General features: G+C 37.3%; 1 protein-coding gene and 1 long non-coding RNA gene across 2 annotated transcripts in view; both read right to left on the reverse strand.

Moving 5' to 3' along the window:
• RALYL (RALY RNA binding protein like) overlaps nucleotides 1-2,411 on the reverse strand; it is a 693,040-nt gene extending 690,629 nt beyond the window's left edge. The window contains exon 1 of the mRNA XM_087864778.1: nucleotides 1,271-2,411. The gene's annotated coding sequence lies outside the window, so the exon portion shown is untranslated. The remainder of the gene's footprint in view (nucleotides 1-1,270) is intronic.
• Nucleotides 2,412-2,646: 235 nt separating this feature from the next.
• On the reverse strand, nucleotides 2,647-12,881 carry LOC123797688 (uncharacterized). Its single transcript, XR_006781026.2, has 3 exons — nucleotides 12,794-12,881; nucleotides 4,051-4,320; nucleotides 2,647-3,821 (listed from the first exon to the last, which is right to left on the reverse strand). It is a non-coding gene; the product is annotated as an uncharacterized LOC123797688 (long non-coding RNA).
• Between the last annotated feature and the right edge of the window lie 14,309 nt (nucleotides 12,882-27,190).

The raw sequence follows: 27,190 nt of genomic DNA on the forward strand, positions 1-27,190 counted from the left end.
TATATACATATGTCAAATATAAGGCTGAACTTTTTGTTTAAGAAAAAAAAAAAGAAAGAACATCAAAGTTTCAAAATCAAATCATTTAAATAATAGTTACCCTTCAGATTTCAAGATTTAAGGTATGACAAGATACTTGTTTGGAGAGCAAGTTTTCCAGCAGATTTTGTCATTGTGTTTAAGTACAGAAAAGGCTTTTTATTACCAGCTGGTACATCTCCAAAAAGAAGTGCTAGATGATACTGGAAATATGTAACAGAACAATCATAAAATACCTTAAACTCCACAGAATACCGTCAACACGGAGTACTGTAATGCTACCAATACACGGAAATCAATCACACTATCACCAACCCTTACCCCTTGCCCTGTGCTCAGTTCTCAAGGGAAAACGTTTGGAACCACTATCAGGTGGTTAAAAATAGGAAAAACACTGTCCCTTTAAAACTTAAATAAAAAGCTATTTTGTACCTTAGGGGTGTAGTCTCATTAATGCAAACTAACAGTTATGTCCACAATTTTAAACCCAACTGACCACCACAGAAAGTAACTATTCCCCCAACCCCTGGAAGACGCCAGCGAGCACTTAAAACCAAAGCAACACAACGGAGAAGAAAGGATCCAAAGACAGCACCACTAAGAAAGCAAAATCCTTCGGAACAAGCAAAACGGGCTGGGAAAGACCTACTGCGTTGTTTACTCCTGGCAAAGAGGAGGAGCAGGAGTTGAGCGTGCAGGGGCTGGTGCCATCCTCGGGAACCTGGAAATGTCTCGAGCTCCCTGCCCGCGTGGCCAGGAGCCAGCCCCTTCGGAAGATGCTGCCCCTGCCGCTTCTCCCCACGTCTCCCGAGCGCTCCAAAGGGCCGCCCAGCCGACCCGCGCCGCGTCCTCGGCCCTCGCCCCTCCTGCTCTGCAAGTGGCCCTCGGAGAACTTACAGGGCCCGCGTCCCCAGCCGGCACTGCCGGCGGCGCAGACACCGCCCGCCACGGAGATGACCTGAGCGCAGCCTGGGGAGGGACTGTATTTTGCGCACATCCAAAAACGATCCCGAGGCAGGCAACGGACTTTGGCTTTCCCTAGCTCCCGGCACGGCTTTCCCCACGGCGGGCTCGGACACTGCCCGGAGACGCGCGCGCGCGCGCACACACACACACACACACACACACACACGCGCACACACACACACACACGCACACACACACATCTTTCTTTGCCAGGACCAGTGTTGCCATTGCAAACCCGGGAAACGCCTCCAAGGGGACCAAGTACCTGCTCTCTGCGAGCTGCTCAGCTGTTCACTTCATCCTCCGTTGACAAGGAAACCAAACCGCACTTCATTTTTTTTTCCAGAAAAACCTTCCACTGCCATCATTTGAAAATTGATTTACGGGGAGGGGAAGGGGAGGAAGAAGGGATAATATATAGATATCAGGATATCTATCATAAAATTATCTCGGTTTTTTAAAAAATCAAATGTGCAAAAGTCACAGTTAATATAAAGGAGAAAAAAAGTATTTTGCTTAAAAATTATCCCAGTAACCAGCTGCAAGAAAAGTTTCATGTTATCAATGGGTGTCAAAAACAGGAGGGAAAAAAACGAATTTGTTCTCACCGGCTTCCAAAAACGGCACAAAAAATAGAAAATTAATGTTTTTTGCTCAGTGGTTTGTACCAGTATTGCAAAACCACAAACTTGTAAACACTGCCGTAAAATCCCACCTATACAAAAATCTTATCAGAAAAAAGAGTATGCAAAAAAAAAAGAGTTAGAAACATGCTTTTTATTTTTACAAAGGAAAAAAAAATTGGCACCATACTTCACATTGCTTTTTCCATAAAACCAGTTGCACATTTTGCTGGACTTGGAAGTCGCTCCCAGCGGGCACGGTCGCCGCGGACTCCCAGACACAGCGCCTTGTCTACAGAACCATCGCATGCTAGAAAAACTTGGATTCAGGAAAAGGCTCAAAACCATGCTCCTCCAGCTTTCCCAAATATAAACAATAATCAAAGAAGTGGAAAAAAAAAGAAGAAAAACAAAAACAAAAAACAAAAAAGAAGGACAAAAAAAAGAATAGGACAAGAATGCCACTGAGAAGGTACTCACCGAGCGGGAGTAAAATGTTGGAATAAAAATGAGATTTAGTATAAAATACAGTATGGCGGTGGAAGAAGGAATGAAGCGCGTTTTTTTCTCTCAGTCTCTGCCTCAGGCACTGACACGTGACTCGGAGCCAGGCTGACTTGCAGGCAGTCGGGAAGGACCGAGGCTGCGAGGGGGGAAGCCCCACGGAGCCCAACTCCGGCGGCGAGGCGGCGACGGGAAGCCCGGCGCCTGGGAGCGGCAGCAGCGGCAGCGGCAGCTCCCGGCGAGGCTGCCTCCGCTGTGAGCCCAGACGAGCAGGTGCCCCTCACGCTGAGGCTGAGCACACGCACACGCACACGCAAGACAGGCAGGGCGCCGACGAGAGGGGGAGCGGAGCGGGGTTGGGCCGGAGGCGCGCAGCTGCCGCTGCCTCTGCCGCCGCTGCCGCTATTACTGCTGCTGTTCTTGCTGCTGCTGCTGCTGCCGCTGCCGCTGCCGCTGCCGCTGCCACCGCTGCCCCCGCCGCCTCCGATGGGGAGCGCGTGTTCTGGGGCAGCTCTGGGCGTGCTGATCAAACGCTTTAGAGGAGGTGAACAACTTGCTGCTCACCTCAAAGTTGTTGTTGCTTGCCACTTCCTTATGCATGCATCTATTTTTTTTTTAATCTCAAGGTAGTTACCTGGGGAGAGATCCCACCCCTTTCTCTCCCGAAGTTTCACTATTAAAGCCCTATTTGACTCATTCATTTTTTTCCTCCCTGATTTCCCATTTCTCATCCCTCCTAAGCTGCCTTTGCCTCTGCTGTTCCCTTCCCCTGGATTTGCGCTTCCCCCTCGCGGTTCTCAGGGAACCTGGCGCAGCGCGATACTGGGGGCGTTGTCTCGGGCTAAGCCACCGTCAATCTTTATTGCCATCAGGACGCACAGCATCTCTTCTGCCGCCACCAAAGAAGAATGTTTGCAGTTTGAAATACAAAACAAAATCTCTCATTGAGGAAACCCCGTTCCGGGTTTCTTTTTGCGGGTTGCAGAGCAGTGGGTGGGGGCATGGGTGTCGTTAATTTATTCATTCGTGGACCAAGCATTGTTTGTTTTGTCTGCGTGTGCGTGCGTGCTTCCAAGCCCGTCTGGAAGGCTTCGCGGGTCCATTCTCCATGGCAGAAGCTCCTGCCTGACTCTTGCTCAAGTTGTGGGCTGGGGCTGGAAGTCAAAGGAGAGGTTCAAGGGAAACAAGTGAGTCCATTGTGTAAGTGCTCTCCGGGAGGGAGTGAGCACTTGGCGGTCGAGAGGGGGAGACGTGCACCAGGAGTGAGGCGGTGGCGCAGCCTGCGGGAGCCCAGGTGGCTGATCCGTTGATTCTGAAGGTGAGGGTGAAAGAGGGTTTTCTCCACCTAGCAGCTGGTTTAGGGTGCCGTTCGCCTGAACAAAGATTCCATCAGCCAATTGCTGGTTGCATTGGGATTCTTCTATTGGTGCCTGTTGAAGAATCAGCTTTCTGGGCGCTGGAACACATCTATTTTCTTCATTTATGTGCAATACTAACATCAGGACCATTTCTCCATGCTGCTTTGAATCTGGGTTGTGTGGAATTAATTGGCATCTCTATGTTTGAGAATGAACAATTAACACAGTTCCGAAGTTCACAGATTGCTGCCCCTGGTCTTTATCTCAGTGTTTCTAATGTTGACATTTAAGATAAAATGCCTCCATCCGAGATGATCTAACCTGGACAATTCTGAAAATTAAGTACACATCCATTATAGAGAGCTTCAACTGCAAATATATTTCTCAAACATTCTGGTCAGAATTCATTGACCAAATAAAGTATTAACCCACAATTTAAATAAAAGAGATTTAAAATAACCATTAAAATGTCATTAAACATTTATTTTGGTGAGTTGCCAACTCTACACCCACTTATTATACATACATTAGAGTAAGGATTGCTGATTAGAGATACTTACTGAAAAAGATGAATGCATCAAGGTGGATTTGGTAACTTCAGAAGCCTCTTTGAGTTCCATTGGGAAATCATAGGATTTTAAGCTGGATAATACAGATCAAATGTGCTTTTCACTGCAAAACATGTTGGGCTTCTTTTTTTTTTTTTTTAATAAGTTCTCTTCACACGTGGTCTTTTTCATCTGAGTCATGAATTAATTTTGTCTGCCCTTAAAACTTAGTTTGCTAAATTTTCCAAATTTTTTTCTTCCATGTCAAAAAAATATCTGATTCTAATAAATTAAGAAGAAAACATTGTTTCAGTGCATATTTTCCATCACCTGTATCACAGCAGTATTCAATTGAGAGAAACTTCATTTTAAAAATGAGCTCTGAAACTTTCAAGAAGCCTGGGCAATGCCTGGGTTTTGTAGAGTTATGCAAGAAGAACTTTGAAAAACAAGCTGTTTAGAATTACACTGCAGTAATGGCCGTCAGCCAATCACAGTGATTGTCAGGCTTTTATTATTCAATAAAATGACTCCCCTTTATGTTGAATGCAGTTCTGCTGAAGAAAAAGCAAGACATCAATATCCTCCCTGCACATTTCCCATTTGCTTACATAATTACAGTATGGTGCTCGAAATATTCCACCTATTTTATTTCCATGTGCCATACTCACCTTTTAGGTTGCATCACCCCATGAAAACCAAGAATACACAAAATTAGATTAAGAGAACTAGTATTTACTAAGCATGGCCTCTCATTTAGTTTTCGTAACTGCTCTAGGACATTGATATTGTATGATATATGCATGATAAATGAGTATAATAATACTCATTTTACAGATTAGAAGTTAAGTCAGATAATTAAAGTAATTTTCCAAAGATCCCATGGTTAATACATATTACAGGTGGGATTGAACCAACATCGTATCTGGTTTTACAGCTAGAATAAAATATCTCCCCAAAAACCCATGAAATATAGTAAATACTTTCAAATACTGCTACTAATACTAATTAACAAATGCATAATATTCTGAATAAACAAGTAGATCTAAAACAAATTTGTGGGGATTGATTTGGCTATATTATTCATCACAAGTAGTAGTAGTACACATTATTTTCATGCATTATTTTGATTCCAAAAAACACAAGGAGAAGAAACAAAACTTCAAAAGGAGAAATTAATAGGTTACTTTTTTCTTTAACAAAAACCTGTATACAAGATGTGGTCATGTACTTCCTGGTCACATTCTCAGTTAACTGTAGAAACTTCATAAAGCAAAGTTGCAATTGTAAACTGTTCCTTTTGATATCCATTCTGAAATAAGTCATGGGGGATTCATAACTCAAAAGTGCACTAAATTTAAGATAAGACAAATAAATGATAGTTGAGGAAAACTCTATTTTGAAATCTATTCTACATAATCTCAACCTTTTCCCATTAGAAAATATTGAAGATACATGAATTATATGTGCATATGCATGTTTTACATATAAATATATACTTAGAAATTATGTGTTACAGTCATGGTTTCAATGTACGCTTTTATATCCAATGCCCTTAACTCATTTTCTCTTGTTTTGCTTAATAGTTTTTTCACAATTTAGTGATTTTAAGTTTTCATTAATTTAATTTTTTTTCATTATATGTCCTATCCTTACCAATGAATATCCTTCACTTATGCTTCTCTGTCAAGTTTGGATGGTATCCTTTATTTTTTCTAGTATTTCAGTTGGAGTAACTGTAAATACCACAACTCATGAAATAATGTGTACGAATAAAGAGTGATTAGTAGATATAAAAATAAACAGTAAAGATATAATATGGCATGAGTAAAATAAGGAAGCACTATCACAATTTCCATGTAATTTCATTTTTAATACTTATTTCACTCTTCATATATTTTATGGAATCCAAAAAAATTCAGATATAGTGAGTAAAACACATCAAAAAATTTATGATTTATGTACACGCATGTTTATTTTCATATAAATTAAAAAATGTGTATATTGCTAAGAAAATTAATTTTAAACAAATTAATATGTCTACTATTATTCTTACTTTGAATTTGTTTATTTTGCATTTAATTGATTGAGTGTAGTTTTATGATAAAGTGGCCTCTGGCAAAAGTGACAAGAGGGTATACACAAGAAAGCTCTGATTACTTTCCTCATAAATACAATGTAGGGACAGAAAGGGGGGAAAAAGCAGCACATGACATATTCAGTGTTCTGCACCATTTGTTATTTTTCATTGATTACTGATGTGACAATCATTCATTCCAAGGAGGATATAAAATATAAGCTGTAAATCCAAGATATCTTTTTAGATTTGAAGAGTTAAAGATGAAAATGTGGTAATCGTAGAGCCAGAAATAAACCTCTGGAAAGGTACTAAAGGTTAAAAATATTAAGTTAATTTGAAAACACTTTATTCTGTATTGATATAACATAAGCATATAAGAAGCCAGAAGGAAACGAAAGAAAGAAAGAAAGAAAAAGAAAGAAAGAAAGAAAGAAAGAAAGAAAGAAAGAAAGAAAGAAAGAAAAAGGATTTATGCAAAATAAAACAAAAGTGGGGAATATATCAAAGAAAAATATGTGCCATTTAATAATTACTTATTGTGTTTCATATGCTTGACATATGTACTGTTATAAAATCCTCATAGTCAGAAACTGAGATTCTGAAAGACTCTGTCCAGGGACAGAGGACAAAAATGGAACAGGGGTTTTCATATCTAGTGAGACAGCTAAAGACCATGCAACAGAAAAATAACTCTAATGACAAAGTTACATTCATCATAGAGCTGAGAAATTGAGAAAATGAGAGTGGATGGGGGTGAAAGGGAAGAAAATATAGAAGAGCAAAGGGTTGGGGAGGAGGACGAATAGAAAGAAAGGAAGAGAGGAAGCAGAGAGAAGAAGGAGGAAAGGAAATTGTAAGACCAAAAGCATTGGGTGCGGGGCCTGGAAAATCTCCTTTTAAAAAAATGTTTGAGAAATATAAGACAAGTGCAAACACTGGACAGATTTAGGTCATACAGATGAGTCCTAAAAGACATGTGACAAAAAGTGCATTTGAAAAATGTTGCAGATTTTACAATATGCTTCTTTAGTGAAGCTAAGTGTTGCCAGAAAGCTCTAGAAAACAATCTTGCTGAGGTTAACAAAACTATGTACCAGAGGAAGTCAGGTTTTTAAAAAGAAAGAGAGAATCAGAAAGAGTTATCTTCGTTTGTGTTTAAAAATTAAGGGATTTATTTATCTTAATGATCCCAACTGATAACAGAAGACAACATGATATCATTGGAAAATTAATTTTGCCTAAGGAGAACAATCTTGAAGATGTGTGAGAGAAACTGACATTTTATTGTCTACCCACAAGATCTTAGACTCAAAGATACGAAGCAGCTTCTTTGTATACAGTGTTGTACAGTTATAGTTACAATTCTACTGTCGATTTTTCTCTCTGTTTACTTGTTTTAATTCTTAAAACCTGGGGTTTAAAGATGATATGGATTTAAATATCAATATTAACTTAATTGTCTGGATTTTTTTTTTTCTTTGAAGTAAGGGCTATTCATTTGTTGTTTATTTAGTGATTATAGCATTCAAGAGATAAAGCCATGAGATGGGTTGGTTATCAAGTCTCAAGCTCCTATCAATACGAGGCATTTCTAATTTCCATGAAATTTAGTAAGTTATTGACTTCCATTAATACAAAGCTTACATTTTGAAAATAAAATATTCCTAGAAATGGAATTAAGTGTTTTCAAAAGCCAGATAAGTACAGTGGCATTACTCTATGTTGACAAATCATGTGACAACATGCTCTGCAAGCCTCTACTACAGAGTTGAACACTTGAATAATCAATATTTGTTCATGCATATCTTTTGTACTAGCAAATATATGAACAGATACTTGGTTAAAAATTATTCTAAGAAATAGTTATATCCCATGTGAGGTATGCATAAATCTGTATTTTCCAGATTCTCTTTTTGGTCTCATTGAAAAATAAATAAGTTATTTTTGTGTAACTTTTCTCTTTTATATTTTTAATTTCCTCTGATATTCTCTACTCTCTCTTTTATTTCTGTCTCGGAACTCAAACCTCTTCTATCCTCCTATACATATTCAGAGCATTTATGTGGGGCAGGGTTGAGACATATAAATACATTAATTCCTTGACCTTTACTTTTATTTGATTCATGGACATCCTTTGTACTAGCAAATGTGTGAATAGACATTTGGTTAAAAAAAAGATTTTAGGAAATAGACAATTATGTATGTGATTTGTATATGACTGTGTTCCCCAGATTCCGTTTTTCCCCCCATGCATGTCTCCTTCCTCAATGTAGAGAGGGGTCAAACTTATTAAGTTCTAAAAAGATCACAGCTCTTGGCTGTTTGGCTTGAGGGTAGTAAATTATTTGTTATTTTATTCATTTAAAGCTCCAGAGAAAACAAGAGCAAAGATCAAACACAGACTTTCCAAATAAAAGTATAATGATCTACTGGTAGGCCACTGGGCAAAATATGAATATTTCAAACTACAAACTTATAAATACACAAACATTCCAGCTCGGCCTCACATCAGAGAAAAGCAGCACACCGCTTATTATAGGCACTCACATATCCTTGCATGGGTGCCAGTCTCAGACACATTTATCTTTACAAATTACATAAAATCAAATGAAGGACTTTTCTCTATTGTCACGTAACTATAAAAAGTTTCATTAAAATTTGATATACATCATTTTTTGCTTGTTTTCAAAGAGAATGAGTAACTGATTTGTTTTTCAAAAAGTTAAACAGAATATTTTATTAGTGGTCCCTAAATCAACTGTGTTCAAAACCCAGGAGATAAAACAGGTATGTAAATTCCAGACAAAATTTAATCTTTAAACTTGATACTTGTTTTTCTTACAATTAAAGTTAGTCTGTAATTTTTTTTGTCATTTGTCCAGCAGAAGATAAAACATGTTTTAAGGCTTATAAGAAGAAATCAACATTCTTCAAACATTTATGGAGGCACAATTAATTTTAAAGACTATTATCAAAATATTATAGTACACCAAATGAAAGTTAACAAAGAGAAAACCAGGCTAGCAAATTAAAACTTAAATCTCTGATTCAAGAATATACTACTTTTTTGGGGGGGAGGAGAGATTTTGCAGATAAAATTTTGTCAAAAAGTAACGCATCTCCTAATTTTCTTCCAGCAACCTAGTGAGAAAAGCTCTACTGCCTAATGAAATGTTTCTGTAATTGAGTATAGTTACCGATAAAACTAGAATCTTTTCTGCTTAGCATAAGATGATTATTAGAATCCTGAAACATAATACATCATAATTTTATGTTGACTTAAATGTTATTTATGAAGTATTTTTCTTATCATCAAAAAAAAAAATCGGGTGGTTATGACAGTGAATTGACAAGTGTAACACTCAAGTGGATAAACAGATTAGATAGGTAAATAGACTATTAAAATTACAATTTACTGATTCACAACCTGTAAACTGTGTACAATTTAAATAATGATTATAAAAACATTCATTTACTATTATGAAATAAATTTATTGTGTTAGAGAAATGTTACTTTGGTATCCTAAAATATATGAATATTTGCAAATTACCCATCAATAGGTAGAATTGCTTTTTAAACTATTCAAGCAAGGTTAGGGATGCATAACAAGTAAGAATTGATGACATTATCTCATAGCTGAAACTTTGTTAATGTGACTCTGAAAATGTACTCAAAGATATCTGTGCTTCAGTTCACTTTTCCAGGAGACACGGACAATATGGGTCGTAAAAGACATTTAGAAATTTCAGAATTCGGTTTCTTTATTCTAGTCTCAAATTTAACTGAAGAAGTGGAATCAACGTATATCACATGTGAAGATTCTCGATATTTAAAAATCAGACAAAAATATGAACTAAACCTTTGTTTATTGATTCTATTCCATTCATTTACATTTTTTAAAAAACATCATTTTAAGAGAGATTTTTTTTTAATAACAAAAAAATTCTTTAAAAGTTGGAGAGAAATCAATGTACCAGGCACATGGCATGAGTAAGTTTCCTTAACAAGGTATTAAATTTCCCTCTGAACCTTTGTTCGCATTGACTGATCAGGGAAATACACAGGTTCACCAGGCAGAATTAACTTTATTCTCATGCTGAGATCTCAAAGCAGTTTATTTCTTTATATCTTTGTAATGATGCTTCTGTAATAAAAACAGAATAATTTTCAAATAAATACTTTATGTTCATTTTCTATCAATATTAAGGATCTAACATTAAAGTGAAACATTCCTGTAGGGATCTATTTCTTTCTATGTTCTAACCATGAAGGGTTAGGTTTCTGAGAACCTGGAGTTCCTGTGTCCCCCTACACATTCTTAAATATCAGATTTTCAAGCAAGGCTTTCCCAAGTACTGGATCAGAGTCTGATGATGGTTGAATTCTCTGACAAGTGCCTGAAGTGCTAATAGAGGGTGTTGTGGAATAGATATTCATATGCTTTAAATACCAGGTGTTCAGAGAGTAGAAATGATATTCTCTATGAAAAGTCAGGGCCTGGTATGTATCTTTCACACAGGTGGAGAACCAGACCACTTCTTCAAACAGTGATGAAGGGTATGTCCCAATAGATAGGTACAACTGTTTTGCTTTGGGGAAAAAACAAACAAACAAACAAACAAAAAATGAGTGATTTGGCTATGCATTCTATGAAGACCTAGAATCCTGCCAGGAGGCAGGGAAAAAAAAAAAAAAATGAGTAACAAGGGCCAGAACATTTTAAGGACAATTATTTCAGTAAGCAGCCCAAACAAAAAACAGCCCCGATTTTTTTAAAAGGTTTTTGGGTTTTTTTTGTTTCTTTCTTTTTTTTTTTTTTTTTTTTTTTTTTGCTTTAAGACTTTATTTATTTGAGAGACAGAGAGAGAGAGCAAATGAGAGACAGCACAAGTAGTGTGAAGGGCAGAGGGAGAAGCAGATTCCCCACTGAGCGGGGAGCCCAACACAGAGTCGATCCTGGGAGCATGACCTGAGCCAAAGGCAGATGGTTAACCAACTAAGCCACCCAGGTGCCCCAAAATAGCTCTGATTTTTAACAGAACTGCATTCTAAAGAATCTGCCAGGATGTTGAGCTTAAAAGCATTCCCACATGAATCCAAATCCATGTGCCTATTGAATGAGATTACTTATCATTATCCTTTTAACAATTCAAGGTGCCTGTCCCAAATAGCAATTCAACAATATTATGAAACGTTTATTTCTGGTAATAATTACCCAAGACTAGATCACTTTTACAGATGCTACTAATTTGTGGCCCTCTAAAATGCCAGGGAGCAAAAAATTTCAGAGGCATGTATACCATCATTTATTTATTCATTTATTTTTTTTTGTTCATCTGTGCATTTCTTTTGAAATCACTATAGAAATGTAAGGATGGATGGAAATTAAAATGTACACATTAGTGCGTCAGCAAAGTGTGACTTTAAACTGAACAAATTTTTCTCTTCATTCCTAAAGCTTCCCTCTCCTTCATTTGTTTTTCTGTGGAATTCTTTGTTCCCCAAACTCAGTATCGATACTGACCTCTCGCTGACCTCAGTGTATACTTGGTAACAAGACTCCGATGGCCGGCATCCGGGCTAGTGCTGAGAGCACCTTGAAGACATGACTAACATGTATCAGATTCCTATCGAAACCGCCCAGATCCTGTATTTTCCTGTAAAACCCCTCAGCCTTTAACCCTGGGCCGGCTTATAGTGTTGGAGGCATTAGCTGCGGCTAAGTAACGAACTATCTTCCTTCTTTAACCCAAGCTCTGTCTTCATGGTATATATTTCAGCACCAGAGCACAGAGGTCGCTTTGGACACCACTTTCAGCCACGGAAGTAAGTTTTATTTCAGACATGCAATGCGGTCCACACTGTGCTCCATGCTCGAAGACAGAGGAGCAGTTATGCTCTGTGCCTCTAGGTAAAAGGGGTCCAATCCCAGCTGTATGGCCTTTTACAAATCCTACGTATGCTGCTCATTCTCTCTCTCTGTCTCTCTCTGTCTCTCTCTCTCTCCCATTTTCCACATTAGGAATCTGCGTCTCCTATTCACCTGAAGCCCTTTACATCTCACTGCTCTTCTCTCTCCGTACACAATCTTATCCCTCATTATGATTATAGCCAAGCTAAACCTTATAGGATAATTTGGAGTTTTCAAAGGTAGGAGGAAGTATAGAAGGCAAGTAAGGGCGGGGGTGGGGGGGGAGGAGAGAGATGGGAAAATGCCTTTGTGAAAGATCCAAGTGAAAATGTCCATTGTATAATTGGAAATACTTATCTGGAGCTCAGAAGAATGATCTAAACTCGAGCTAATAAATATGGATAAAATCAGCTAAAGTTACAACAACCATATGGCATAGATATTATTAGTATCCTCGTTTTACAGATGAGGAAAGTGATGTACAGAGAGGTGATGTGATTTGCCCATGGTTACACACCACTCTTCAGAGCCAGAATTCAACATTCAGGCAGTGTTACTCATGCTCTTAACAAGCTCGCAAGGAGCACCAACATTTAAGAAGACTGCCAAGGGAGCTGTGAGAACGAATGGAAACCAGGAGAATTTCCAGAAGGCAGGAGTGGTCAAGAGAGGCAAACGGTCATGACTTTTTCAAGGGAGGAAAGTGACTTTGTATTGCATCAGACGATACAAAAGAAAAGAATTAGAAAGATTCTAAAAATACCTCATTGATGAGAACTGTGTAATCTGAACACCATAGCTGCAGAGGGGTTTGTTGCTATCTCCCGTGCTTGAGAAAGAACCCTCCGGAGTGTTGGTAGGAGAGGTCACGGAGAGGACTTGACTGCTGGTTGATCCTTGAGCGAGGTGGGAGGCTCCTTATCCCTCCCCTGTCTTTGGAATGTACATTGTGCCCTCCCTTCCCTTACTAGGAGCCTTTTTAAGAATGCAGGCTTGAGAAAGTACTGCGTTACTTGAGACCACCTGGACTGTACACATGACTGAATGCTGTTAGGGCTTCTTTATAAACTTAAGATTCTAGCGGGCAGCTGCAGAGATCTACTCAGTTTGCAGCCGCCGGAGACAAGCCTCTTATGTGCGTTCCCCTGCGTACTATGCCCACCACATACCAGTCTGGCTTGACCCTTTCTTCTGTCTCTCCTTGCCCTCTGTGTATGGGAACAGTTTCATATTTCACCTAGAGAAACTCTTAAGTTTGTGAACCAAGAAGCGTGATGACAATGGCATTAAAGAGGTGTTAGGGGACATTTGAAGTGACTTTGCAACCAGATTTTGGAAGATTGAGAATCAAAGAGAAAGGTAATTCATTGCCACCAATTTCTTAGAAAACAGAGGTATCATTGTTTAACATAAAAAAAAGTTAGGAGAATAAGCTGGTGTTGGAAAAACGTATGCGTTATTTTGAGGACATATTTTACTAGATGTGACAGCAAGTATACAAATGGAATTACTTAGTAGATGAAAAGAAAAGTATGCTTTTTAAAGATTTTATTTTATTATTTAGAGCGCAAATGGCAGGGGAGAGGAGCAATGGGAAGAGAGAGAGAGAGAATCTCAAGCAGATTCTACCGTTGAGCGCGGAGTCCCACGGTGCTTGATCCCATGACCCCATGACCCCGATCATGACCTGAGCCGAAATCAGGAGTCAAACACTCAACAGACTGAGCCACCCAGGCGCCCTAAAAATTGTGCTTTTAATAATCTAAATTTCTCAGTCGTCTCTTCAGAGTCTTAGGAGTAATTGGCATAGATAGATTGGCACAGATTTTTGAAGCTCTTTGAATGGATGTGGTCTCCAAAGTAAATACCTCAGAATACCACAGGGACTCAAGTTCCAGCAGTCTAGAATTACAGGCAAAAGGAAGAGATGGGGGAAATGAAAAAAGGGCTGTGAGAGAGTTTAAGAATGGATATGTCAATAATCATTTTTCAATTTTTTTCAAAATTTTGTTCCTCAAATAATGCCAACTTCATATAAAGATATTCTTACCATATTTCTTTGATTATAAGCAGGACATTGTCATGTTAGTATATGTTTTTAAAAGATTTATTTATTTATTTTGAGAGAGCGAGAGAGAGAGCAAGCATCGAGGGGTGGGGGAAAGGGAGAGAAACTCAGACTATGTGCTGAGTGCCTAGCCCATGGGGTTTCCATCCCAGGACCCTGAGATCATGACCTGAACTGAAATCAAGAGTCAGATGCTTAACCGACTAAGCCACGCAGGCGTTCCCACAAGTTAATATATTTTAATTGGCTTATACTTCACAACAGATGTATATACTTAACATAGAGGGTTTCTTTTTTCCTATTCTTGAGAAGCTTTTACTAAAAAGGTGTTGTATCTTCTATTTGATAGTATCTTAGAATTAGCAGACTTTCATGTATGATATTACCATAAAGAAGAGAGACTATTTGTTATCCTTCGTGTTAACTCAGTTTATGTAAAGAGTGGGAGGACATAACGTATTTAGGAATTTAAGATGCATTAATAATCTATTCAGGGCTCCAGTGGTGGTATATGAGTACGGATGCTGAGGGTCAGAGGAATAAGCTTGTTTTTTTAATGCCCCAGTTTCCTGCTACGCAAATATCTAGGAGCATTAAAGAGATAACATGCAGATATCTGCTACATATATTGTTAATACTGCCTGCATTTATAGTGTGGACAAGTAATGAGGAATAATAATTATAATGAAGCAGTTTTAAACAGGTTCAGGAAGAATTAGCCATAAGGAAGATACTGCTGAGATGCTTATGAAAGCTATGGAGTTGTCCCTTGTGATGTGCTTTGTCAGGCAGAACTAATTATCTGTGGATGATAAGAGAAAATATGGTGAAAAACAGCAGCCATTTCCCATAGCGGGAGTATCCATTTAAAACCCAACAACTCCCTGAACCATGAGATAATTGAAACAGTACCAAAGCTGGCATGAATAACAAGCCCTGTACTGCCTTTCTTGGAGAGTGGTGGGGGCAGGCAAGTGAAAATAACTTCAAACACATCTCAGAAAAATTAAATTTTATTTCAACGGATCGACATTATCCAATTAGAAAAAGAAAGGCATTACTAAATGTACCCAAAGTAAGGCTTTCTAACCAGAAAATGAACTTAGCTTGCCCCAGTTTGCAGATGGCATAATCTGATATGTCTCTCAACCTCATACTTTACAATTTTAACATGGAAGCAAACTTTAAAGATTTTCTTTAAATGTCTTTGCCTGTGTATTCAGCAACCAAAATGAACATGTAAGGGTCTTAGTAAATGTTTGTTTCAAATGAAAAGAGATGTTATCTAAGAACACTTAAATATTTTAAGGAAACTTTCAGAATCTGTATCAAAAAGGTTTTTTTTGAAGTTGGGATTCAGTAAATAGCAGCAAAGAATGATTTGCAGACTTAATTGCTGCCAACTCTGTCTCATACTGTCCTGCTTCAACATCCCACAATTTCCAGGGCTGGGACATTGTCTAAAGAAGTCCTCAAGACCCAACAGTCTCTAAGGATCTTTCTGTGGCTGCGGCTTTTTTAAATCCTGGTACCAAGACGGCTGCTCCATCTCCAGGCATCACAGCTGCCTTCTGCTCAGGAGGAAGGAGAGAAGGTCAAAAGACAAAAAGGTAGGGGAAGCCAGAAAAGTGACTATGTTTAACTAGCACTTTAAGGAAATCAGGGTTTTGTTAACAAAGAGAGGAAGATAGGTATTATTAAAGCAACTAGTACTGTTTGTAAATATACAAATCTGTTATCTGATACTAAGAAGAGAACAGGGATCCTGTGTCTTTTAGAATTTTTAACTAGATTCATGGTGTAAAACACAGGAACCGCAATTGTAACACTAATACTTGTTTATTCAATAAAGAAGTCGTCTGCAAATTGCAGAAAATTTAGGGGAAGAAATTTTTTTAAATTCAGTAGAATTGCTGCTTAAAGCATTTTTGAAGTCAAACATGAAATAAGAAAGGTGAGTAAAAATGGATATTTGAACTTTATCAATTTATTTTCTTTGTGTTTTACATTGATTCTCTATTACCAAAGACAATCAAAAGTTAATAATAAATGGAAACTGTAGTAAGTTAGATGATTGACAGAAATAAAAAAGATTGAATATTATGACTACTAGAAAAATTTAAGATTTTTTCCCCACAAATTTAAAATAATGATGAGATATGAATAAGGTTTTTATGTGTTTTGTTTTAAATGTTCATTTCTTTGTTCCTGCTGAATTCCTAGAGAGGGACAGTGTAAGTTCCTGTGAACTTCATTGCTATTCATGTATTCTTTTATTTTCTACTGCCTATCTCTGCATCTCTTCAAAAAAGCAGCATATTCTTTGAGTTTATAATGATACCAATAGTCAGCTTGAGTGCAACCTGCAAGTAGCAATATAAGACCAACTTAAAATCAGGAGATTTCATGGATCACTTCTTTAAATGGGAATTTTTTAAAAAAGAAGAATGCACATGATAAGGAAAGATTGAACTTATTAGAGTATTTGCAAACAATGGTAACCATTAGAATATTAAAAAGGAATAGTCATTAGAATATAAACTTATTGATGCTGACTAGCATTGTAACTATAACAGCTCACATAATTTTCTAAAACAAGTAAATCTACTCTTCTCAAATGTGATGCTCATTTACGAAAAGAGAAAAATATCCCCCAACGCCGTCACAAGAAACTGTCAAAATATTTGAGGTAAAATATATGGATATAAAAGGATATTTATAAACTTCCCTGTGGTATGGAAAAATAAAACTGGCTAATAAAAGAGCCCATCTTCTTAGTGAAAAGAGTCAAATTTTCCAACCAGTCTTTGAAATTTTATGATTCCATTGCTATATATTACATGTCTACATAGTAATTTTAAACAAAATTTCTTTCTTTGGTATTTATAATTTATGGTATTTTCTACAGTATTTGCATTATGATGTTGAAAATTAGTCAGATATAAACATGTTGGTAAAATCAAGGGCATGAGTTATGCTGCACCATTTTAAAGACACCTTATGATCAAACTGGGTCTATGATGACATTACTAAAGCAAAAAAAGCGTTTTTTGTGGTTCTCTAAATGAGCTATTGTAAAGCTGTAATTAGTTTTTGGCTTTTAGATATTTGTAATACACAGCAGTCCAAACAAATTTTATCCACACACATGTAATTTTACGGTGAGGAAATCCTGCACACTTAAGAGGAACATCTTGGCAGAAGAACGTAGAATAAATGCAACAGAAGGTTCCCTAACTTACGTGAACTGAAAAAATGAAAATGATTGAGGGGTTGCCCAGAAAGAGAATATAGCAAAAGGAGTTAGTTTCTGTGTAGTTAGGAAAGAATCTAAAGTATAGAAAGAAATTTCCTGCTAAAGGGAAGAAAGCAACTAAAACAAGATTTTAAATTTTGTTTCATTTCATTAAAAAAAAAAAAAGTGTTGTAGCGATGGATCCAGTGAGGTTTGGAGAAGTGATAGGTAACACGATCCTCTAATGAAACAAGTTTGGTGAATTTTAGATTTAGCAGTTACGCTGTGTGGGGGATAGCATGCCCCTTCCTAAGTGGCAGAATTCACTGAGAGGTGAACTTTAGGGAATTGCTTGATTGACATTTGGGAATTTGGGAGGTGAAATGAAGTGTGGACCAGACATCACAAATGTGTCCGTGTAATAACTGAACAAAATGGTCTGGCTTGGGAGTCTGCAGTCAAAACAGGTTATTTCTTTGTATCTCTTTCCTTGTCTTAAGCTTTACTCCTTATTTTTTTATTTCAAAGTATACCCATTTTTTAAAGACCCAAATTCAACTATAATCGCATTCTCATACTACCCTTCGATCATATTAGCAAGCAGCAATTTCTTCTTTTAGCTGAATCCATGACACTTATAGTCTGGTTGACTTTCACAATATTGTTTTGAAATTCAGTAAACCACAGTTTAAAGTAAGTCCCTTGCTCTTCCCTTTGGATTATGCTTCATGGAGTTCCCTGTGTAAGATGCAGCTCAATTACAAACCAACACCTACATATTGAAGCACCTGCCCTTTTGACTTTTAACATGGTCCTCATGTTTGGAAACAGTGTTTTTCTCTGTCCAAATTATCTCATCGGTATGGCAGGTCTGCTGCAGTTAGCATCCACGCAGGACGCATACTTCCGTTTCAGCTACTCTGAGCATTATCGTGATCTCTCTGAGCTACCACCTGGGTACCCCAAAGTGAATTTCAGGAATGCCACATAGCCTGTACATTAAAACCCACACCTACTCTCATTAAGACATGTTCGTATTATACAAAAATAGTAAAAAAAAAAATATATATATGCGTACCACTCATTTTGAGTATGTAGTATGTTCTATTTGATTTACCTCTTTACTTAACAATGTGTATGTATGTGTGTGTGTGAGAGAGAGACGAAAAGTCTGTGTTATTTTTTTAGCTAGATTCTGAAGCAGTTGAGAGCAGACGAGTACTAAATACCCTGACTTATGTCATCCATGGTATTATTGGATAGAATAAAAGATTAATATAGTGTCACAGTTGATAGTAAGCTGAAGGATGGGGTCTGAAGCATGGTACTCTGGGATATTGGCATTAATCCTTGGCATTATTTGGGTATTCTTTAAACCTCTGACATACACACACAGTCTCTTTCACACACGCATGCATACACACATACACATTTTAGTTATTTAAGCACTTGCTAAGGCGTAAATCATACTTACTAATGGAAAGCCCATCCAAGTTACACGTGAATGTCCACCTTAAAACAGGATGATATGCGTGATGACTGCCAGCCTGGGATTCTGTCAGTGTCATGCATTGCACAGAATTGGAATAAATGCTTGTTTAATAAATATTTTGTCTGAGTGGGTGATCCTTTAGGGACACATGTCGGGGATCCAACATGTTGAGTCAGCCTGATGTTGTTGGTGAAAGCAGCTCAGAGTCCTAAAGACCTCACCAGGAGCTCTGTTTTGCTGGTACATAGAGTAACAGTTCTTGCCTTTTTGATTTTCTATCAGAGCGGGCTGTTCAAATGCACATGGCACTCCCCAGGGTTACCAGCTTACTAACTGTAAGCACAGCTTTCCTCCTCCTCTCAAGAAAGCATATTGCCATAGAAACAAGTAAAACGCTGTTTTATGAATGTGTTAGAAAATGTAACTTATCAAACATGTAAATCATTTGCATATTTCAATTCTTTATTAGTAGTAGCAAATTTCAGTGTCAAAAAAAAAAAAATGAGTGTATCACACCAAAGCTTTGCTATACAGCAATTCAAGACAACTGCATAAAGAAACAGCATTCCATTTTGATCGTTAGGTTTTCCTTAAAATGCTATTACATTGATTCTATGATAACTCTTCTGACATGATAACCTTGATACTTTCCATGTTGATGTTTACTTTTGGAATTCACTTTTCAGTAGTTTCAGTAAACCTTGAGAGACCTCTTTTGAAGTCTTTTGTTGCTCCAGCACCTGTCACAGTTTAAATAAAAACTTGGAAAAAAAAAAAACTTGGAATATTGGTGTGATCAGGGTGTTTTAGTTGTGAATGCTTTTATTCCATGTCAGACTTGTGCCAAGTTCTCAAACAATTTAATGAAATAAACACAGGCCCTTTTTTCTTTCCTTTTTCTTTTTTTCTTTCTTTCCTTTTCTTTTCTTTCTTTTTTTACTGTCTTATGGTACAAGGTACATATGTGGAAGAATGATATGAGTCTGAATAGCATTTATAACAAATTTTTGTGACTTTCAATTGTGCACATGAGAGCTGGTAACGACTGGAACTAGACCAGAATGAGGGAAGGTAAAGCAACAGAAAGGAGAAAGTTGATCTGATAATCTTTTATGAGGTAAAATAAAAGACTTGATTATTGAGTAGGAGACAGAATGAGAGTATTGTAAGGGACTAGAATGACTGGTGACTACAGACTGACTGGTGGACAGTGGCGGTGTTAATGGAGATTGGGAGAAGAGTAACCAATTTGGAGAGGAAAAGATGGGGAACTCAGTTTCAGAATGTCTGCTTTTAGGTACCTTTGGAATTCAATCATTTCTATTCATCAGGCAGTTGGAATCTTCAGCTCAGGGAAAAGGTCAGGGTATAGAGTTGGGAGCCAGTAGAACAGAGGTGGTAGTGTAAGACATAACATTAAACCAAATCCCTCTAATGTCTTGTAGAGTAGGAACTTCAGGGACTGTGGACTAAAAAAATATCAACATTTAAGGGGCAGGCAGAGAATCTGAAACAATAGGTAGTAGTAGAAGCTCTCAGTGCCTGGCAAATAAAGGGAGTCAAGATTTTGCAACCTCTTAGCAGATTACCTATGATGAACAACATTTTCTTTTTTTTTTCCCATTTATTTATTTATTTATTTATTTATTTATTTATTTATTTATTTTGATGTAGTGTTCCATGATTCATTGTTTGCCTATAACACCCAGTGCTCATTGCAGTATGTGCCCTCCTTAATACCCATCGCTGCTAATCCATCCCCCAACACTCTTCCTCTCTGAAACCCTCAGTTTGTTTCCCGGAATCCAGAGTCTCTCGTGGTTCGTCTCCCCTCTGATTTCCCCCCACTTCATTTTTCCCTTCTTTCTCTTAATGTCTGCTGTGCTATTCCTTATATTCCACATATAAATGAAACCACACAGCACTAGATATATCTAATACCATTCTCTAATAAAAAGAACCAGAACTCCTTGGAGAAATAGCTGATTTTAGGGTTAGGATAGGGAATGCATAAGTGATCTGAGAACATCTCATAGTGTCAGAAAGGAAACGCTAACACATACACACACACACACACACACACACACACACATGCACACACCAAAAAAACAAAACAAAATAAAATAAAATCCCACAACACATTGATGAGATTAAATCAAAGGAACATAGAAGTCAACTGATAAATTTCCCAATGGCCAAAGATGGAAAAATGTGACCAATAAAATTAAATAGTATTGACTTATAACCCAGAGTGTAAAATAAATATCCACAAGCCCCTATTGATATAATTAAATGATTGAATATATTAATAAATGTAGGCAAATGGACAAATCTCCCATATAGATTAATTCCAAATAATGTTTATAGATACCTGTCCTCAAGGAAGGGGAACATAAACCCTACTCCTTAAGTGCAGGCTACACGTGGTGTCTCTTTCTCAAAAGTATAATGCAGAGAGGAGCAAAAGAGTAGCTTTGCTACACTACCTCGGCCCAGTGATCAAGGTTAACATCAACAGTGATAAGTCGTGTTGATAGCATGTATCCTTGTTTCGATGTGATGAGAATAATGTTTTGCCTATGGTCTTCGTCCCTGTGATTTAAACCACAATCTAACCTTGAAAAAAGGAGTACATTCTGTAATATATCTGACCAGTACTCCCCAATACTGTCAAGGTCATCAAAAATAAGAAAAAGTCCTTAACAAAGAATGTGGAGAGTATAAATAAGCAAGTGTTCAAAAATGTGAACTTCTCTTCCCCTCCCCTTCTTGCCCTCTTCCTCCTTCTTATCATTGACATTTAACAAATGGAAGTCTCTCTTGCAAATGTGGTTGTGTACATTTGATTATTTGAAGATTTAAGGCTGAAGCCTTCCAAAACATTTCTCTTAACTTCATACCTGTGTAACCCTCTCAGCACGTCTTTATTTATTCTTTTCACAATCAACCATAGATTAATTCAGGAAAACTGGAAAATAAGATCTCGTCTGTAATAACAAATCTGAGATGGTCTCAAACAGAACACTTTCTTATAACTTCCAAGGAGTTGAGCTAAATCAAAGCGATTGAAAATACTTTCAGCTTTAGAACTGTCCCACCCATGAGACGTGGTATGTGGCAGAGATTAACGCCTAACCTTATAAAAAGTGATTCTTCTTGGATTTTCTGGACAAAATCTTTTTAGCTATAATCTCTCCCTTAAGATCACCTTTCCCTTTTAAGAAGTGATTATTCCAGGAGAATAAATACAGGAAGCTGAGGTCAGCTATGTATCTTGTAAGATACTTGTCTAGAGCAAAGGTCTGGGTATCTTGCGATGTAGAAACCCTGGGAAGCAGGCAAAATGTGACTTGAGCTTCCCTTTACCTCTTTTATTTCCCCCTTGAGTGCTTCTATCAGTTGCTTTTCATGCCTGCCCATTTAAGGAACCGAGGCTGCTCATTGAATCTTACCACTCAGATCTGCTTTTCCTCAGCTAGCCCTGTAAACTCTACTCACTTTCCCTGTCAACAGCAAAATCATCTCTCTTTGGTCTCATTCCTTCATACTTTTTATTTTGATATTGTGTTTGTAGTTCCTCTGCCAAGCAACAAATTTAGTGAGAAAGTTCTATGAATAACATTATAAATAAAAGAGGTAATTCCAAAGGTAGGAATTTGAAGTTAGTTACTAGGTAAGATCAATAATTTCATGTATATTTTGAAAATTTTCAACTCCAGGTCAGAGCACAAAAGGGCTTCTAGGTAGCTTTCTGGGGGTGCCTATGTGGATCCCATACATGAGATGTTCATTATGAAAAACTGTACATATATATTCCTTTCATCACATATATATATATATATATATTCCATTCTTGTGTACGTGTAGTATGTGTAAAGTTGCTTATTTGCAACTTTAAGGCTGGAGCCTTCCAAAGCACTTCTCTTAACTTCGTATAGATATGCAAAATAGGGGAAATATATATAATTCCTGCTTGCTAAGCAGAGTTCGTGAATGAATTCAAGATGATTGTTAAAAACCAAAAGCAATGGGATTCAAGCCTTAACATTTTTAGAATCACACAGAAAAATACTGATTTGTGTGTGTGTGTGTGTGTGTGTGTGTGTGTGTGTGAGAGAGAGAGAGATTTGTGGGAAACAACATAGATCATTTGAACAACTTGTGTAAGGCTTGCTTACATTTCACATATCCGAAGTATAAATCAACAAAAATAGATTCAGCAACATGTTATGGACATAACATTGAAATTGCAGGTAATTTAGTCAGTGGAGAATGAACCCTAAACATAAACTACATACCACATCCTAGTAGAACTCTATAAATTTGAAGCCAATGCTAGATAGCTAGGTCATCCAGGAACAAAATCATTTGTATTACTTAGAAAGGTAAAAGGTAAATGGCAGTAGCAAAAAGACTGGGGAAAAAATACAGTGGCTTAAATAAGATGAGAGTTTGCTTTCCTTTCACCTCAAGTGTCAGGCATGTCTAGGTTGGTGGGGATGTCTATTTCACAAGATCATTGTGAGATCCAGACTATCCTTTTCAGTTTGGTTTGTCCATTCATCACCACTGTTCTCGTGTTCTGGATCTAGAGTGCATCTTTGACACTTCTGTGTTCCAGCTCAGAGGAAAGGAAAGGCAGGGAGATGTCCAGGGCAAGTTATTTGCTTTTGAGCAACTGATGCAGTTATCTCACATATACTTTGTGCTCATATCATATTGATGAGAGGATCATATGGCCACAGTGTAAATACTGAACTTTGCTTTGTAAAATGAAAAGCTTATTTGTTACCTTCAGCTTAAAGAATTGAATGCAATGAAAATAACAATATCCCATTATGTTTTCTGAGAAATAAACAAAATAAAATCATATCTCCTTATCAAAGCATTAGTAATCATTCACTAAATATCAGGCTTCTTCTTTTCTCCAGGTGATTTGGTCAGACACAGTAATCTAGAATTTATGTGACAAATCTATAATCTCTGGTATCTACTGCAGAAACCAAAACTCAAATTTTCTATGGGCCCAAAGAAAACAATGCTGATAAATAAATCAGGATTGGTAAACACAGGCTTCACTGAGCAGTGCAGTAATTTTCTGCTTTTTAGAAAATCATTCTATCCTGTGTGGTTTTATTTATTTATTTATTTATTTATTTATTTATTTATTTATTTTAAAGATTTTATTTATTTATTTGACAGAGATAGAGACAGCCAGTGAGAGAGAGAACACAAGCAGGGGGAGTGGGAGAGGAAGAAGCAGGCTCATAGCAGAGGAGCCTGACGTGGGGCTCGATCCCACAACGCCGGGATCACGCCCTGAGCCGAAGGCAGACGCTTAACCGCTGTACCACCCAGGCGCCCCTCCTGTGTGGTTTTAATCTCTAATTGAAGAGAATTATATTATATTATTATATTTATATTATTTTGGATTAGACGGTTCCAGATTCCCATAGCTCAGGATCCCTAAATAAATGTTGCACATTCACCTGACATTTGCTTGGCATTTTCCTCTATTATTACTTAAGTGCTTATAGATTTATCACTCACTGTATTTAAAAGAAATGCTCTGTTTAGTAATCTGGATTTCAGCTTACCTCCTACATATTTCCTATCATTGCATTTGTCTCAATATCACATATTGCAATAAACATGTTGCTAATGAAATAGACATGTTTTCCATTGTGATTCTAAAAAAAGTGAAAAAGCTCTCTTTTTAAATATTTGTTTCACTTTGAGTGCTATGGAAGATGCCCATGGTCATGGCTATTACATAAATCCCTAGGGAAATCATAGTAAATGCTGAAAGAAATCAAATTCTAGAGCAGTTACTACTCTCTAAAGATTTCAAAAGAACATATGTCTTAAACATGTGTTCTGTTTAGTCTATAAAATTATAATAAGTTTAACATGATTAGAAAATAAATTATTTTTCACATCTTTCTGCATTCTCTGGTTAAGAATTGCATGTGAGAGACCTGAAGCACAGGAATAACCTATGAGAAAGTCGTTAGTAGCCGACACATCCAGACATCGTGATGGGTGATCCAGAGTCATGGGTAAAAATGTAAGCAACATTAAGCAAATGGTATTAGGGAACTGTGGAGAGAAGAAGGCCTCTCTTGTTTCAGTATAAACAGGTTCCAAAAAGCCATGGCATTATGAGTAATAATAACGTTGCTACCTTTTTCTCATAGTAGGAGAAATGAAATTAGCAAGTAATGATACATTTGACAACAAAAAAACAGGGAGAAATGCTTTCTAGGCATAAACGGGGGCCTGAACACCAAGAAGGAGCCTTATGAAGACATTCAAAAGGAGACTTCTCAAAATGTGCCACTTTGGCATGTGGATTATTTTGAGCTCAAGACAATGAAGGCCCAAAAGACTCAGGAAGAGCTTTTTACCTCCCCTTTAACTGCCTCTAAGAATTTAGACAGAGGGCTTCCTCCAGGAAGAGAGGTATCACCAGATATATATGTGGATTATGTATGGTAAATTGGTGAGAGGTTGGCAAGGCCTGTTTTTCAAAATCCTCTCTGTGTCCCAGTGTCTCTGTGTGGCATGACAAACACTTGTTTACCAACATTTACTCTTCCCATCTTCCTGTGGATCCTCTTTCTTCCTTTTGAAGCCCCAGACCACTATCCCTTTCTCCTTAGCTCAGGATGACAAATAAGCCTCAATTGCTGGCTGCCATTGATCCTCTCATGTCTTTGTGGGGCTCCCATACATACAAAATTAAATTTGTTTTGCTCCTGTTACTCTGTCTTATGTCAATTTAATTAACAAACCAACCAATAGAAGCTAGAAGGGTAGAGGAAATTTTTTTCTTCCCCTACACTCACAGGCACTGTTTGAACAATGAACAGATATGCAATCCCTTTTCTCTACTCCCTAATTTAAATATTTATTGATAGAGGGGCACCTGGATGGCTCAGTCAGTTAAGCGTACTGAGCCTTTTGGCTCAGGTCATGATCCCAGTGTCCTGAGGTTGAGCCCCCACATTAGGCTCCCTGCTCGGCAGAGAGTCTGCTTCTCCCTCTCCCTCTGACCCTCCTCCCCATTTGTGCTCTCTCTTTCTGTCTCAAATAAATAATTAAAAAATATTTATTGATACCTAATTGTACCTCATATAGACCCATGAGTTTTATACTGCATATTTTAATTAGATTGTCCAATTGTCAGGGGCCCACAAAAAATATTTCCCCAGAACACTTCATATCCCTCAGGGAACATTGTCTTCTAAATATTGAGAGGTAGAGAAAATAGATATTAAGAATTTTTTGTATATTATGAAAGCATTTTTCTTTTGGAACCCCTTTGAGAAATTTTAGTCATGATTTAAATTGTTTTTCTGCATGTCAGACCAATATTTCTTTTAGAAGCAGTACCAATTTCACAAATGAGAAAGTACAGACAGAAAAAGTGATAATCCCGAGATTACCTAGTAATAGAACTGAAGTTTGAGCCAAGCTGTATCTGACTCCAAAAGTCTTTCTCTTCACTACACAACACATCTTGTTCTTCACCTGGTGAGAGAATATTTCAGGCTGTCCAGTTTTGGTGATAGTAGCACTTACAATTGTCCTATTCCTCTTGCTTTACCATGGTATCAAAACAATCTCACTTTAATTTGATTACTTAAATACTCTTAACTAACAAAGTATAAACTCACTAGGATCATTAGATCAGATATTCTCAGCAGTGGACTTATAAATCAGCATTTGCTTACCCTGGGTTTGATTGGGTGAACATGTTCTCTAGACTCAGACCACTGCCTAAAAATGACATAACTCAGTTTCTCTATGCAAATATTGAGGATTAGAGTCTAGATATACTTCTCTTCTCTCAAGTTTCTGATTCCTCAGGCAAACCTCACTAATAGGCATCTATTGATCTTTCTTTTTATCACCTTAATTTCAACATAGATAGTACCTGTCAGTCTCTTGCCTATATGTGATTCAATAAACACATTTTGAATGAAAGAATGAATAACTATCTGAATATTTTTGCACCAGTGCTCCAACTTAAAATGAAAAGAAACGTATTGAGTAAACTATGTGCCAGATGTTATATCAAAAGATTAAATACCCATTTTAAAGTTAATATTCTGATAAAAATATAAAGATTCAGTAGAAAATAAATTAGTAAAGTATATTATTATGACACATAAAATTGTAAAAATGTCATTCATAACAAAATATGTAGCTTAGATATATGGAATAAATATTTTTATTTTTTAAAAGATTTTATTTATTTGAGAGAGAGAGAGCATGAGAGAGAGCACGAGAGAGAGAAAAAGAGAGAGAGAGCAAGAGAGAGCACAGGCAAGGGGGAGAGGCAGAGGGAGAAGCAGACTCC

The sequence above is a fragment of the Ursus americanus genome, chromosome 9, assembly GCF_024610735.1.
Source record: "Ursus americanus isolate L20-20 chromosome 9, mUrsAme1.1.p, whole genome shotgun sequence".
Taxonomy (NCBI): Eukaryota; Metazoa; Chordata; class Mammalia; order Carnivora; family Ursidae; genus Ursus; species Ursus americanus.